The sequence below is a fragment of the Lissotriton helveticus genome, chromosome 4_1 (genome assembly GCF_964261635.1).
Source record: "Lissotriton helveticus chromosome 4_1, aLisHel1.1, whole genome shotgun sequence".
Classification (NCBI taxonomy): domain Eukaryota; kingdom Metazoa; phylum Chordata; class Amphibia; order Caudata; family Salamandridae; genus Lissotriton; species Lissotriton helveticus.
In genome coordinates this window covers 1,634,744,140-1,634,759,173 of record NC_136063.1, presented here as the reverse complement: position 1 = coordinate 1,634,759,173, position 15,034 = coordinate 1,634,744,140, and the positions used below count along the sequence as shown (strand labels likewise).

At 43.4% G+C, this 15,034-nt stretch overlaps 1 protein-coding gene across 2 annotated transcripts in view; it reads right to left on the bottom strand.

The window, feature by feature from the left end:
* The window catches only part of TRANK1 (tetratricopeptide repeat and ankyrin repeat containing 1), a 1,265,441-nt gene that overhangs the window by 309,354 nt on the left and 941,053 nt on the right, over positions 1 to 15,034 (bottom strand). The window lies entirely within an intron of this gene.

The following is a 15,034-nucleotide window of genomic DNA, read 5'->3' as shown; positions in this document are numbered from 1 at the left end:
AGTAGTTTTGTTCAGTGCCAGTAACTACTGTGGCAGTGTGTGCCTTTTGAGACCAAAAAAATGTTTTTTTTGGCTTTTGCCAATGTTTGTTATAATGATGAGGGCCCGGCAGCTCCTACACCAATAAGGGTTTACATACACCATGCATAAAAAGGCACATTGACAAAACTAAAAAGTTGACCACCAATTTCAAATCTACTGGCTTTGCCAATGTTTGTTTATTTTTGTTCCCCATAATCTTAATGAAACTTGATTTTTCATTTTGAATATTTTGGGGAAATACTTGCATGCATCAAAACATGTTACTAAATGATGCTGCATAGAAATGGTACCTGAAATTTTACAGTAGTTTAGCAAAACTTTTCCAGTTTTCATTTTTTAATGAACATTTTGAAAGCAAAGAATCAACCTTGCTTTCCAGCTTCCACAATTATTTGCATCAAATCGGAGAGCATTCTGGGAACATTATACATAACCTCGTATTGCTAAACTTTGAAAACGTGTGTATACATTTTTATACTGGACCCTCTATCAGAAGTGCAGTCTGAGCTTACATTTACATACAGCGCTCACTCTAATAATAAATGCTTTCAATTAATGAAACATAAATACAAGTTTGAATAGAATTAACAAATGGGCAAAAATATTACTTAACTGCAGACAGTGCCCTTCCCTGATCTATAATGTGGTACTGCAAACTGGCAGCCAAAGGGTTTGTGCTGCAGGGGGTTGGGCCTACTTGTCCCAAGGGCAGACAAAATACACATGAAAGCTTGTTGCCCTTGACCCCAAACTATATGTCCTGGGTGTCAGGCTATAGGAATTCCACATCCCTGCCTTCCCAATGTGTTAGGTTTCTGGAGGTGAGTATTCTGGCTTTGGTGGGGAGACCCTTAACCCCTTCTGTGCTCATGACGGGCTGGAGTCGTCATGATGCACAGTGGGCATGTGCTCATGACGGCTCAAGGCAGTCATGGCACCCACCCACGGGGGAAATGCTGGTGGTCCCCTGATCGTCAGGTTTGTACCGGGGAAAGCAGGAGAAGCCCTTCCCCTGCCTAAACCTGCCCCCCCCCCAGTGTCATCAATGGAGGTTTCCCTTTGTTCCTCGACGCGCAGGAAGCCATTTGCTTCCAGCGCATCGGGGAACAAACAGATACGTTTTGTGGCTGTTGGGGGGTGCATTCCTGCTGCACGATTGTGCAGCAGGAATGCCCCCTAGCGCCAGGGATTTTTCTCATTTATTTAAAGGGCAATCTTGCGTGCGGGGAGTGCCCCCTTAGGCAAGGTTCCCTCCCCTTTATTGGGGGCATATTTAAATAACTTTGTCTGCCCCCCTGGGGGGGCAGATTTTTTGCATAATTTGTTTTTGAAATGGACCATTGGACCAAGAGTCCGTTTTGTGTGGGGGGGTTTTGGCAGTGGTTGTTCTCAAGTTTTGCGTAAGTGCATTTATTTGGTAAGAAAAGCATTTTTGTTGTGTATACTACAAATGAGTATTATTGTCATGCATGAATGATTTTTTTGTAATTGGTGTCATAATTGCAGCAGATTTGTTAGTGTTCAGAGCATGAAATTATTTGGGTTGTGTTTTGCATTGTCTTATCTTTATTAGTAAGCATTATGGCTAGCCGTAGAATGACTGCTCAGCAGGTGGTTGGTATGCTTCTTGAATCTTCCTCTGACCATGATTATGAGACTGACAGTGCATCTGAGGGAGAGGAAGATTCAGGCAGTGAGTTTTCTCTCAACATGGAATCATTGGATAATGAAGGTACTCTCGCTGTGAATGAAGGTAATCTCAGTGCGGATGAATGGCCTGTTTTAGAGGAGGATACTGCTGTGCCGATGGTGCAAGAGGCATCTGGATTGCAGCCTGAGGCTGCTAGGCTTCCTACTGGAAGTGCAGGACTCTGGGTTGATCCAAACATGGTGCAACCGGTGGTTCCTGCCTTGAGTGGTGATGCAGGGTGTAGAGTGGATTGTGAACATTTTTTGCCTATACAGTTTTTTCAGTTGTTTATGGATGATGTATTTTTGGGTGAGATTGTTGAGCAGACTAATTTCTATGCTGAACAGTTTTTGAGGGACAACAGTGCCAGACTTAGGCCCAACTCTAGAGCTACCCGGTGGACTCCCACAAATCTGAAAGAGATGGACGTTTTTGGGTTTGACTTTATTGATGGGTTTGATAAGGAAGCCGTCCATGGCTTCATATTGGTCTACCAGTCCCTTGATGGCAACGGCCATATTTCCTGCAGTTATGACTCGTGATCGGTATTTACTTTTGCTTTGGATGCTGCATTTTGTTGATAATGCTTTGGTGTTGCCACAAGATCACCCTGACTGTGACCGTCTTTTTAAGATTCGGCGTGTCCTTGATCACTTTGTAGATCGATTTTCAGAGATCTATACTCCAGGGTGTAGCATCCTTGCCTTTCCACTGCTTGTTTTTTACTGTGATTACCATTGTGCTGGAACCTGGAATGTGTGATGCGTGCCTGCATCTTACATCCTTGGTTCCAGATTCTGTCCCAACTGTTATAATTACCTTGTACCTGTTACCTAACGGATGTGCTGTGCTTCCCTCTATTTAACTTGGAATAAATTACCTTTTTTTATACAAAGAGGCTACTTACTTTTTTACACTGGCGACGACGGACCTTCATCTATTTTCTGCCACATCTCTTCGAAGCACAGGAGCAGAAATTCAAAGAATCCACGTCATCAACCTCATAAAGCTCTTCACCTACTTCAGAAGTGAAGCGGAACTCTCTTCACGGATTTTCCTTCAAATCCGGTCAAACTGCGCTAAGTATTTTACTTTTTAAAGATTTCTTCGTGTTTTCCTTGTTTCCTTCGTCAAAAAACGGCATCTGATCTACGTCAGCAAAGTGCCTGCTGTCTCCTATTGGCTACTGGTAACCAGCCTTTATGCACCTATCCAATCGACTTTGTCCAACCTTTGCCATATTTCATTGGCTGCTGACAACCGGCCTTTGTGTGTCATCGCGTCATTCTGAATGATCGCGCATTGTTTCACGCAGGCTTACTGTGTTGCCTTGACAACGTCATTTCAGAGTGCGAAGGCTTTCTGCATTGGTCTCCCTAACGGCAGAGTCACTGTGTTTACATTACACGAAGGATTTCCTTGTTTTCTGTGAGAAAACGCGTGTACATCGACTGAAAACTGTACACATTAAGGTACTGTTTGATAACATAGAAGACATTAAGGTACTGTTTGAAAAACATTAAGGCACTGGTTTTTTACTCTCAGTGTTTTACATTAATTGCTTCAAGACTGTTTTCACGTTCTAATACATTTATATATTTGATCAAAAAGACTGTTTTCACGTTCTCACTCCTTGTGGAAATCTTCAGTAGATGTTTATTCTCCTTTATTAGACTGCCATCTACTGGATATTTTTGGTAATTTTTTTTCATTACTTTTGCTTCTTGTATTGTTCTCTGGCAATTATTTGACTATTATTTTAACATGCAATTTGATCCACCATCTAAGTTTTTACAGTCGAAGGGTGATCCACCCATCCCATGGGCAAGATGGAAGGAGGAATTTTTTACTTATCTAAAAGCCATGGATGGAGAACGCATGTCTGCAGAGAGAAAAAAGAACATATTTCTGCACTGTCTTGGCTCAGAAGGGCAATTAGTCTTCAGAACACTACCATCTGTAAGATCTGGAGGTGACATTAATGTTTATGATGAAGCTGTGGCTAGAATTGAAGGCAGGTTCAAGCCTGTTACTAGTGTCGCTTTGAATAGATTTAAGTTTTATACCAGAGTCCAAGAGGAAAAAGAATGTTTTGATGATTTCCTTACAGCTCTACGTGCATTGTCATTACATTGTAATTTTGGTCTTATGACAGACGAAATGATCAGAGATCAGATCATTGTGCATGTAAAGAATAAGAAGGTTCAAGAGCAATTGTGGATATTAGGTGATCCTAGTTTGGAAATAGCAATTAGTACTGCTAAGGCTCTTGAACAGTCCGATAAGTGGATAAAAACATTAGACAAAGCTTCTACTTCCACCTCTGCAAGTAGTTCTACTTCTACTAGTGAAGTCAGTGTTGTCAAAACCCAGGAACAAAGAAATGTTGCACCTTCCAACAAAAATGATGGGAAGACCAGACAATTCTTTTGTTTTAGATGTAGAAATCCTGACCACATTGCTTCCTTTCCACAATGTCCTGCTATTTCTAGGCAATGCAATAAGTGTGGACGCTCTGGTCATTTTTCCAAGATGTGTAAAACTCCCGCAAGACCCTTCCAAGACACAAAGAAGTATTCCTTTTCTTCATCTAAACGTCCTTCTGGTAATGTGTCTTATATCAACGATGATGCATGTAATGATCCTGATATTAAGGAATGTGGTATTGTAATTGCTATACAGGAGTCATTTGACTTATCCCTAGCTGATACTCTTTCATCCCCAAAAAGCCCAGTAACCATTTTGGGTAAAGTGTTAGAACTAATGGTGGACTCCTGTTCTCCTTGGACCATTATCACACACGAGTATTGTGTTAAGTCTTTTGGAGATCTAATTGATGTTAATGCTTTATCGAAACCTGACATACGTGGTTACAACTTTGATGGGTCCAAGATCAACATCATTGGTTTTAAGGAAGTTATGCTCACTATCAAAAATAGTTCTGCTAATATAAAGCTTTATATTGCATGGAGAGGTGTGAATGTTTTGGGGTGGAGGGACCAAGCGAGGCTTGGTGTCTCTCTAAATCCTAGACTTAAAGATCCTGTGTTAGTTTTAGCTATATCTGGTGGTGATTCCACTGAATCATCTGAGTTCACTGAAATTTCTCGTGACTCCACAGAATCGTCTGAATTCACTGAAATTTCTCATACTTTTCCAAAAGTATTTTCTGACAAGTTAGGCAAATTGAATGGATTTAGCCATAAGATTAAAGTTAAACCTAACTCTGTTCCTGTAAAACAGAAGTTAAGAGGAGTGCCTATTAGCATTAGGGACGAACTTAGAGATATGCTGGACACCATGGTGAAAGATGGCATAATTGAGGAAGTGGAATCATCCGAATGGGTTTCCCCCATTGTTTTAGCCATTAAACCTGATAAAAGTATTAGGCTATGTATTGATCTAAGGGCACTCAACAAGAGCTTAGTTACAGACTGCCATCCACTTCCTAATATTAACGAAATGCTTTGCATGTTGGATGGGGCTAGCGTATTTTCAACATTAGACCTGAGATCTGCGTATCACCAGATCGAGCTCACTGAGGACTCCAAACAATTTACTGCATTTATTACCCCTCATGGGTTATTCCAGTTCAAAAGAATGCCATTCGGTTTAGCTTCAGCGGCTTCAGTGTTTCAGAGAGCCATGTATCATATTTTTAAAGACCTGTCATTCGTTAAATGTTTTCAGGATGATATCCTTGTGTTTTCAAAGAATAATGATGAGCATCATATTCATCTTAAAGAAGTTTGTTCCAAGTTAGAACAATTTGGCTTGACCATTAAAGCCAGTAAGTGTAAGTTCTTCTGCAAATCTGTTGAGTATTTGGGACATACTCTCTCTGGGGAGGGGGTGGTACCGAAGAAGAATCTTGTTGACGCCATTATGAAGGCACCAGCCCCGGATAGTAAAGAAAAGTTACTTTCCTTCGCGGGGTTGTGCGAATATTATAGTAAATTCATTCAAAATTTCGCCAACAAGATGGAACCTTTAAGAGAGTTGACCAGAAGTTCAGCCAAGTTTGTCTGGACTGACAAGCAAGACATTGCTTTCAAGCAGATTAAGAGTGAGATTGTTAATGCCCCTACTCTTAAATCTTTCTGTATTAGTAAGAAATGTGTTATCACTGTTGATGCTAGTTTGTATGGCATTGGTGCTGTGTTGAGTCAAACTGCGGGTAAAGATGAATGGTGTGTAGCCTTTGCTTCCAGAACCTTGTCCCCCACTGAAAGGAGATACTCCGTTATTGAAAAGGAGCTACTAGCGTGTATTTGGGCTGTAGAACATTTTAGAAACTATGTCTGGGGAAACAGGTTTGTTTTGAGAACGGACCACAAACCGTTGGTTGGAATCCTATCTCCTGGTGGTGGTTGGAACTCGACAGCAAGGATTGCTCGTTTGTCTTCACGTCTTCAGGAATATGACTTCGAGATCATGTATGTTCCTGGGAAAAGCAATGTGACTGCAGATTTTTTGTCCAGGTTACCATGCAGTGTTGATAAGGTTTCTACCATTGACCAGGATGTTGATGTTGTTGCTTCTATTGATGATTGTATATCTCAGGAGTTTTCCACTTTATCCGAGGAGGAATGGTTTAAAGAAATGGGAAAGGATTCTGTTTGTCAACAAATCTTAGACTTTGTGAAGGGTGGATGGCCTAATGTTAAATCCATTCCCTCTGATTTGGCTTCCTTTTCCCAAGTTGCTTCGGAAATTGAGGAATTTGGTGGCTTTCTGTTCAAGACTGGTAAATTAATTCCCCCTGCTTCTTTGCAAGAGAAGATTTTGTTGTTAGCTCACCAAAGCCACATTGGCATGTCATCCATGAAACGCCTGGTTAGAGAAAACTTTTGGTGGCCTGGCATTGACAAAATGGTTGATAGGATGGTTAGGGAATGTTCTCAGTGTATCAGCAGCGACAAAATGCTTCAATTGTCTTCGGCTCCCCTTAAACCTGTGGCTTGGCCCAAATTTCCTTGGCAAAAGGTGGCTTTTGACATCTCAGGCCCCTTTAAACAATTACCTTCCAATGCCCGCTTTGCCCTCGTTTTGGTTGATTACCATTCTAAATGGCCGGAAGTTAAGTTTGTAAATAGCATTTCTTCTCAAGTTGTTTTAATTTTTTTGAAAGAGACCTTTGCCAGGGAAGGTTTTCCAGAAACCTTTGTCACTGATAACGGTACACAACTCATCTCCTCTGAGGTTAAACAGTTTCTTGACTGCTGTGGTATTAAACATCATACTGTATCTTTGTACGAACCTAGGGAGAATGGTCAGGTGGAACGTTTTAATCGTGTCCTCAAAGATTGTATTTCTGGGATTGGTTCTTCTGATGATTCTTGGTTGGATGTTGTCAGGAAAAGACTTTGGGTCTACCGCATCACGCCTCATTCTGTCACTGGTGTGAGCCCTTTCAAACTCTTGAAGGGTAGAGAACCATCGTCTGTCATTTGCCCTTGGTGGGTCAAAAAGCTTAACAGAAATGACCCTAGGGTTGATATTGAAAGTGTGGCCAAACGTGTTGAAGATAAACAACAGTGTATGAAAGTGGCTTTTGATTCTAAAATGAATGTTAAACTTCATGATTTTGTTGTTGGGGAATGGGTGAGAGTAAAGAAACCTGGTTTTTTGGTTAAAGGCTTCTCCAAGTTTTTTCCTCCTATTAAAGTGGTCAAAGTATTTAAAAACTGTGTTGCCACACAAGATGGGAGGGTTTGGAACGTTCGTAGGGTTGCAAGATGTCCTGTTTCTTCTACCTCTCTTCCACCACCATCACAAGCGCAGATCAATATGCCTTCTCCCGCACATGCCAATGTTTCTCCTCATGTGCAAGTTAATGTACCACTCCAGAGTTTTACTCGTAATGATTTGTCTGTTGCTTCTAGGGTTAAATCTGATGTTAGACCCAAGAGAACTCCTAGCAGGTATCTATGTTAATTTTCTTCTTTATTGGGGTAAGATGTGTAGCATCCTTGCCTTTCCACTGCTTGTTTTTTACTGTGATTACCATTGTGCTGGAACCTGGAATGTGTGATGCGTGCCTGCATCTTACATCCTTGGTTCCAGATTCTGTCCCAACTGTTATAATTACCTTGTACCTGTTACCTAACGGATGTGCTGTGCTTCCCTCTATTTAACTTGGAATAAATTACCTTTTTTTATACAAAGAGGCTACTTACTTTTTTACACAGGGGAAGAAATTTCTATTGATGAATCTTTGGTCCTGTTCAAGGGCCGTTTGGTTTTTAGGCAGTACATTCCTAGAAAGAGAGGGCACGCTATGGAATTAAACTGTATGTTGTCTGAGAGTAGGACAGGATATGTTTTTAAGTTCCGTGTGTACACTGGTAGGGATCCACTATTGACCCTCCTGGTTGTCCGTCCACTTTTGGAGTTTCAGAGAAAATTGTGTGGGATCTTGCTAGAGGACTGTTTGAAAGAGGCCACTATTTGTACCTTGATAACTTCCATAATGGTGTGCAATGGTTTAAGGAATTGTTCAAAGTGGACACTTTTGCTTGTGGCACAATCGGCTCTAACCGTAAAGGTTATCCAAAAGAGCTTGTTTACAAAAAACTTCAGAGGGGACAGTGCAGTTCCTTGCGTAGTGATGAACTACTAGCTGTGAAATTTGTGGACAGGGGGGATGTGTACATGCTGACTACCATCCATGATGAGAGTACTTCACCTGTGGCTGTTTGGGGTCAGATTGCTGAAGTGCTCAAACCTGTGTGCATTTTAGACTACAATAAGCACATGGGTGGTTTCGATAGAGTAGATCAGAGGTTGGAAACTTACACTGCTATTCGTAAGGCTTACGTTTGGTATAAGAAGTTGACCATCCATCTCTTCAATTTAGCAACTTTCAATGCTTTTGTTGTGTTCAAGGAGTGTTCTCCTGTGACAAAGTTGACTTTTGTTCAGTTTCCGCAGTCAGTGATGGGCAGCCTTGTTGTGGAACAGGCAAGTGTTCCTTGAGTTGGAGTGGTGGAGGATGTGGCTCGATTGAAAGATCGCCACTTTCCTGATCACATTCCTCCCACACCCTCAAAAGACTTTCCCACTAGGAGTGTAGAGTTTGTTGGCGAAGAGGTACGCGTAAGGAGACTCGTATATACTGCCCCGAGTGTCCTTCTAACCCTGGGCCGTGTGTGCCTGCTTGTTTATGATTGTACCACACGCAAAAGAATTATTGGGAGCATCCATGAGTGGTAAAGTGAACTGCCTGGTCTGTATTGTTTAAACCTTTTTGTTCAGTTTCAAGGTTGGCATTAGTGCAATGTATTTAGTTTCAGATTTTGTGTTAGTAGATTTGTATCCATTAGCAATTCGTTTGTGTTTTCTTTTTTGTATAAAAATTCCTAAATGTGATGGCGGTGTAGGTAGGCTGGCGCTTGGCTGGTGGTGTGTGTGGACTGGCGATTGGCTGGCGGTGTGGGTGGACTGGCGCTTGGCTGGCGGTGTGGGTGGACTGGCGCTTGGCTGGCAGTGTGCGTGGACTGGCGCTTGGCTGGCAGTGTGCGTGAATTGGCGCTTGGCTGGCAGTGTGCGTGAATTGGCGCTTGGCTGGCAGTGTGCGTGAATTGGCGCTTGGCTGGCAGTGTGCGTGAATTGGCGCTTGGCTGGCTGTGTACGTGGATTGGCGCTTGGCTGGCTGTGTGCGTGGATTGGCGCTTGGCTGGAGGTGTGCAGTGACTGGCGCTTGGCTGGCGGTGTGCGTGGACTGGCGCTTGGCTGGCGGTGTGCGTGGACTGGCGCTTGGCTGGCGGTGTGCGTGGACTGGCGCTTGGCTGGCGGTGTGCGTGGACTGGCGCTTTGCTGGCGGTGTGCTTGGACTGGCGCTTGGCTGGCGGTGTGCGTGGACTGGCGCTTGGCTGGCGGTGTGCGTGGACTGGCGCTTGGCTGGCGGTGTGCGAGTAGTGACTTGCTCCTGGTCAATGCACACACTGCTAGCTAAACGCCACTCCACGCAATCCATGAGCTGGTGTGGTTGCTCTGTCAGGAATGTGGGCATGTGAAAGTGATGGGCCCTAGAATGGCGCTGTCTGCTGGTGTGAGTGTTGTAATGTGCTGGGCCCGCGGCTAGCGGTGTGAATGGTTTTGTCACACGTATGAAAGGTGTATGAATGGCCTGTAAAGCGGTTGGTGCCTTGTTGTGGCTTTACAGCTCACAAGCTGTGAGTCAATGGTTCAGTTTCTCGTCCTTTAAATTATTATTAGTGCATTTCATTTTTGTGAAATCTCTGGTTAATAGAACTGTATATACTGAACCATCACTCACCCTCGTGCCAAATCCAATCAGTACGTCTGTGTGCTTGAAGAATAGGTGGTTGTGCAGAAATATTTGTCTTTTCTGTCTTTCTCAAGCAGGGTGTACCTTGTCCCTTTTTGGCCTGGGGGAACGCTGGGTGGGAGGAAATTTGTGAATCCATGCAGATTCCAGAACTTTCCCACACAGAAATTTGAGAAAAAAAGAGAATTTTTGGGCGAAATCTGAGGTTTGCAGGGGATTCTGGGTAGGAGAATGATGGGGGACCCACATAAGCCATACCTCGCTGAACTCCCCCGGGTGTCTAGTTTCCAGAATTGTGTGGTTTAGGTAGGTTTCCCTCAATGGCTGCCGAGCCCCGGGCCAAAAACTCATGGGAACCTCCATGCAAAAGCAGGTTGGTTTGTGATAGGTAATTTTGTTGTCGCCTTAATAGGTTTTGGGCCCTTGCCTGTTGCGGATCCTTGACCCACCCACGCAAGTGAGGTACCATTTTTATCGGGAGACCTGGGGGAACGATGGGTGGTAGGACATTTATGGATCCACGCAGATTCCAGAACTTTCCCACATAGAAATTTGAGAAAAAAGTGAATTTATTGGTGAAATTTGAGGTTTGAAGGGGATTCTGGGTAAGAGAATGATGGGGGACCCATGCAAGCCATACCTCGCTGGACTCCCCCGGGTGTCTAGTTTCCAGAAATTTGTGGGTTAGGTAGGTTTTCCTAGATGGCTGCCACGCCCCGGGCAAAAAACCTCATGGGACCCCCTCATGCAAAACCAGGTTGGTTTGTGATAGGCAATTTTGATGTCGCCTCAATAGGTTTTGGGCCCTTGCCTGTCGCGGGGTCCTTCACCCACCCGCGCAAGTGAGGTACCATTTTTATCGGGAGACCTGAGGGAACGCTGGGTGGGAGGAAATGTGTGGATCCACGCATATTCCCGAACTTTCCACCACAGAAATGTGAGGAAAAATGTTGTTTTTTTGACAACTTTTTAGGTTTGTAAGGGCTTCTGGGTAACAGAACCTGGTGAGAGGCAGTCAAGTCACCCCATCCTGGATTCACCTGGGTGTCTAGTTTTAAAAAATTAATAGGTTTGCTAGGTTTCTCTAGGTGCCGGCAGAGCTAGGGTTCAAAAACTACAGCTAGGCACTTTGCCAAAAAATGGTCATTTTTCACTGCGTAATTGAGGCGTGTCAACGTTGCGTTTTGCGTCGTTTTGTGTCACGGGCACTAGGCCGACCCACACAAGTGAGCTACCATTTTTTCCGGAAGACTTTGGGGAACGCGAGATTGGTGGAAATGTGTGGATTCAGGCAGATTCCAGAACTTTCCACCACAGAAATGTAGGGAAAAGGTGGTTTGTTTTGACAATTTTTTAGGTTTGCAAGGGATTCTGGGTAACAGAACCTGGTGAGAGGCAGTCAAGTCACCCCATACTGGATTCCCCTGCGTTTCTAGTTTTAAAAAATTTGTGGGATTGCTAGGTTTCCCTAGGTGCCGGCAGAGCTAGGGTTCAAAAGCTACAGTTAGGCACTTTGGAAAAAAAAGGGTAATTTTTCATTGTGAAAATGTGGTGTGTTCGCGTTGGATTTCGGCCATTTCCTGTCGTGGGCACTATGCCTACCCACACAAGTGAGGTACCATTTTTATAGGGAGACTTAGGGTCATTCAGATTTGTAAAGCAACTGTTATTACCAATTGACTTTCGATGCATTTCTGCCTTCCAAATGAAAGACATTGTGTAAAAAAGAAGTCATTTTAAAAAAAGACCGATCATTCTCATGCTAGTATTCGGAAATGTGCAAATACCTACTATTTCTAAACTCTATATTCTGTTCCCATTTCAGAAATACATAGGTATCTTTCATACCAATTTTTCCATGTATACATTTTCCCACAATATTTGCTATATACCCGGTACATAATAAAAAACCATTGCAAGTTGCTGCTCAGTTTTTGACTCTGGATTCGTTGGGTTCTTGGTGAACCTACAAGTCCTATATATATCCCCACAACCAGTAAGGTCCAGCGGATGTAACGGTATATTGCTTTCAAAGAGCTGTCATAATTAGAAGAAGTTACAGGTGAAAACATTAACACAAAAGGCTGTTTTTTTCAACAAATTTTCAATTTTTGTTATATTTAACTGTTAGTTTCTATAAAGAAACCTTGATGGATCTACACAAATGACCCCTTGCTGAATTCAGAATTTTGTCTACTTTTCTAAAATGTATAGCTTTCCAGGATCCATTATTGCTTTCATACCCATTTCTACCAGTAACTGGAAGAAGGTTGAAAGCATAAAAAATAGCATAAATAGGCTATGTCCCAGAAAAATGCCAAAACTGTGTAAAGAATGTTGGTTTTATGACAAACGCCTGTCATTCCCTAAAAGCTGAGAAAATGGTGATTTCAGCCCCACAAACCCTTTTTTGATACTATTTGCAGGGAAAAACCCAGACGCTTTCATTTGCAGCCCTTTTTTCCCAAAATAAAACAAAATGTAGCTGTATTTTAGCTCATTTCTGGTACCCCTCCAGGGGAATCCACAAACCCTGGGTACCTTTAGAATCCCCATGATGTTTGAAGAAAAGGATGCAAATTTGGCGTGGATACCTTATGTGGTCAAAAAGTTACAGGGGCCTAAGCGCGCACTACCCCAAATAGCCCAAAAAAGGCTTAGCACGGGGGGGGGTCTGGGGGGGGTAGCAGCGAAGGGGTTAAGGGGCAGTGCTAAATATTGGTAGGGTTAGATGTGTATAAGTTAGCACTGTTCAGACCAAGAGTAGAACGACTTTATTTGGCTGAGTGGCAGGAAAGAGGATTGCATGCAAGTCTACATCCTTAAGGTGTGCCTATATATCTGGTTTCCCTTACCTACTGCAATTGCGCTACCACTTAATAACCCTAGATGTTCAAGTCCCCAAAACCACGTCCGCTCATTGGCATAGTCAACTTAATTAGGTTTGCCCACCATCAAGAAGTTCCTAATATGAGGTCTCCTAGGAATGTATCTAGTTCATCAAAATATTTCACGGTGATTAGTAGCAGTAAGTTCACAAAGTAGTTAAGGAGCCTAGAAATAATCACCATTCTTGCTACTGAGATGAAGCCCATTATAGATCGTGACAGCATGGACCAGGAGGCAACCTGGGTGCCTACTGCCTTCTTTAAGTTGCCATCCTGTAGATTTGCCTCTGAATGATACATGTTGATCCCTAAATACCGGAATGTATATGGTTCCCATTGGAGCATCTCTTTCCCCAGGATTACTTCATGCTGGGGTAGTGACCCTTTAAATGGGAATACGCATGATGTACCCCAATTGGCTTCAATTCTTAGACATTACAGAATTTCGACAAAGTATCTGCTACTGGTTTATGGTCCTCTGTAATATCCTGAATATATAAAAGCATATTGTTTGAATAAAAATAGATGGTATACTTTGACTCGCCTATCAGGATGCCCTATGGTGCCCCTTGAGCCCTCATTTGTGCCGCCAGTGGTTCTGCTAGGTAGAGCTATATAAAGGGGCGCAGGCATTCCTGCCTAGCCCCCTCAACACTTTATACTTCCCCGATATACAACAGCCCATACTGACTCTGGCTGTCAGTTTCGCATTGATCATTCATCTCCCTATGCTGAATCTTTCAAGTACCTTTGTGTTGTAACTTGGAACGTTCCTTCTACCCTCTTCCCCGTTTCCCCCTTCCTCTTCTCTCATCTTGGTTTAGTCCACCCTGACAGCTCGGCGCTCGCTATGGAATGTTGACATAGCAGCCGAGTTCCATGTTGACAAGCTGACGGCATTTTAAGGCTTTGACTTTAAGAATAAAGAACATTTACCACCCACATTGTTTCTTCGTTACTACATTTCATGGCGACGAGGTGAGGAGACTGTGCCAGGGACAGTGGATGCCGTCCCCCTGGAGTGAAATAATTACTTGTCAACGGAAGTTGCACGAGCTCCGTGGCAATCAGCAGATAGAGATAAGTGTTTTACTACTGTGGAGTGACTCGTGTAACATCAGTGAGAAAAGGAATTTCGTGAAAGAGATGTTGTAAAAGGATTGTTAAGTGAGACTGAACCGGACTTTAGCGAGTCAATGTGAGAAGCTGCATTTAGTTCGGGTCCGGTGTGTAGGGCTATTCATTCGTGTGCCAGGTCGGTCACAGGAGACATTGTTTAACTAGTGTGGAAGCTAGTCCGTGTGGGGAGCAGCGTTCTATCTCTAGGATTTAGTGCGTGAGGAGGTTAGCTCATGTGTCAGGTCGGGCACAGGGGGCATTCTGTCACCAACTGGAGAGTGACATCGAGGGAACGCTCTAGGGAACTGTTGTGGCGCATTTTGAAAAAAATAGGGGCGAGAAGAAGGAGCAAATAGCGGATTCATTGACGGGTTTGGCACTCGCACAGCGCGCCTGTCACCTCACGGCGAGCAGAGCAGTTCACCGCGCTCGCTCGGGATACAAGTACTGGTTATGAAGTGGAGCGCAGAGCAGCGCGATTGAAAGCAGGGTCTCACACGGAGGAATCGCATTTCTTTTAAATGTACTTTCCCAGAACCTCAGCGGCAACGCCATCCCAGCTGAAAGTAATTATTCATTAGAGAAAGACATTAAGAGTCAGCAGTACGTTTTTACCTTAGCGATTCATTCCTTCTTCTAGCAGCCCCGTCCTGACAGGAACTTCTTCAAGAACGTACTTCTCCACAGGAAGTTCCCGCCGCCAGGGGAGGGGGTTTGCTATACCATTGGTTACTCTGTCCACAATCAGTGGCAGAAGAAAGGGGACTGAAGAAACAATCTTGATTATTGCTGAATTCATATTGAAATGTAGGTTACTATATTTATGAGGGTATAAGGGCATTTCTAGCTTACTCCCTGAGGAAATCTTATCCTTATTACACCCTTCAGTTTCCCCACCATACGCCTTTATTCCTTTTCATTGAAAGGTTAATTAGGAACTTTAAGTCAATTTATGGCAATGGCAGGTGCAGGAATGAGTCAGCCCCCACCTTTCCTGAATGA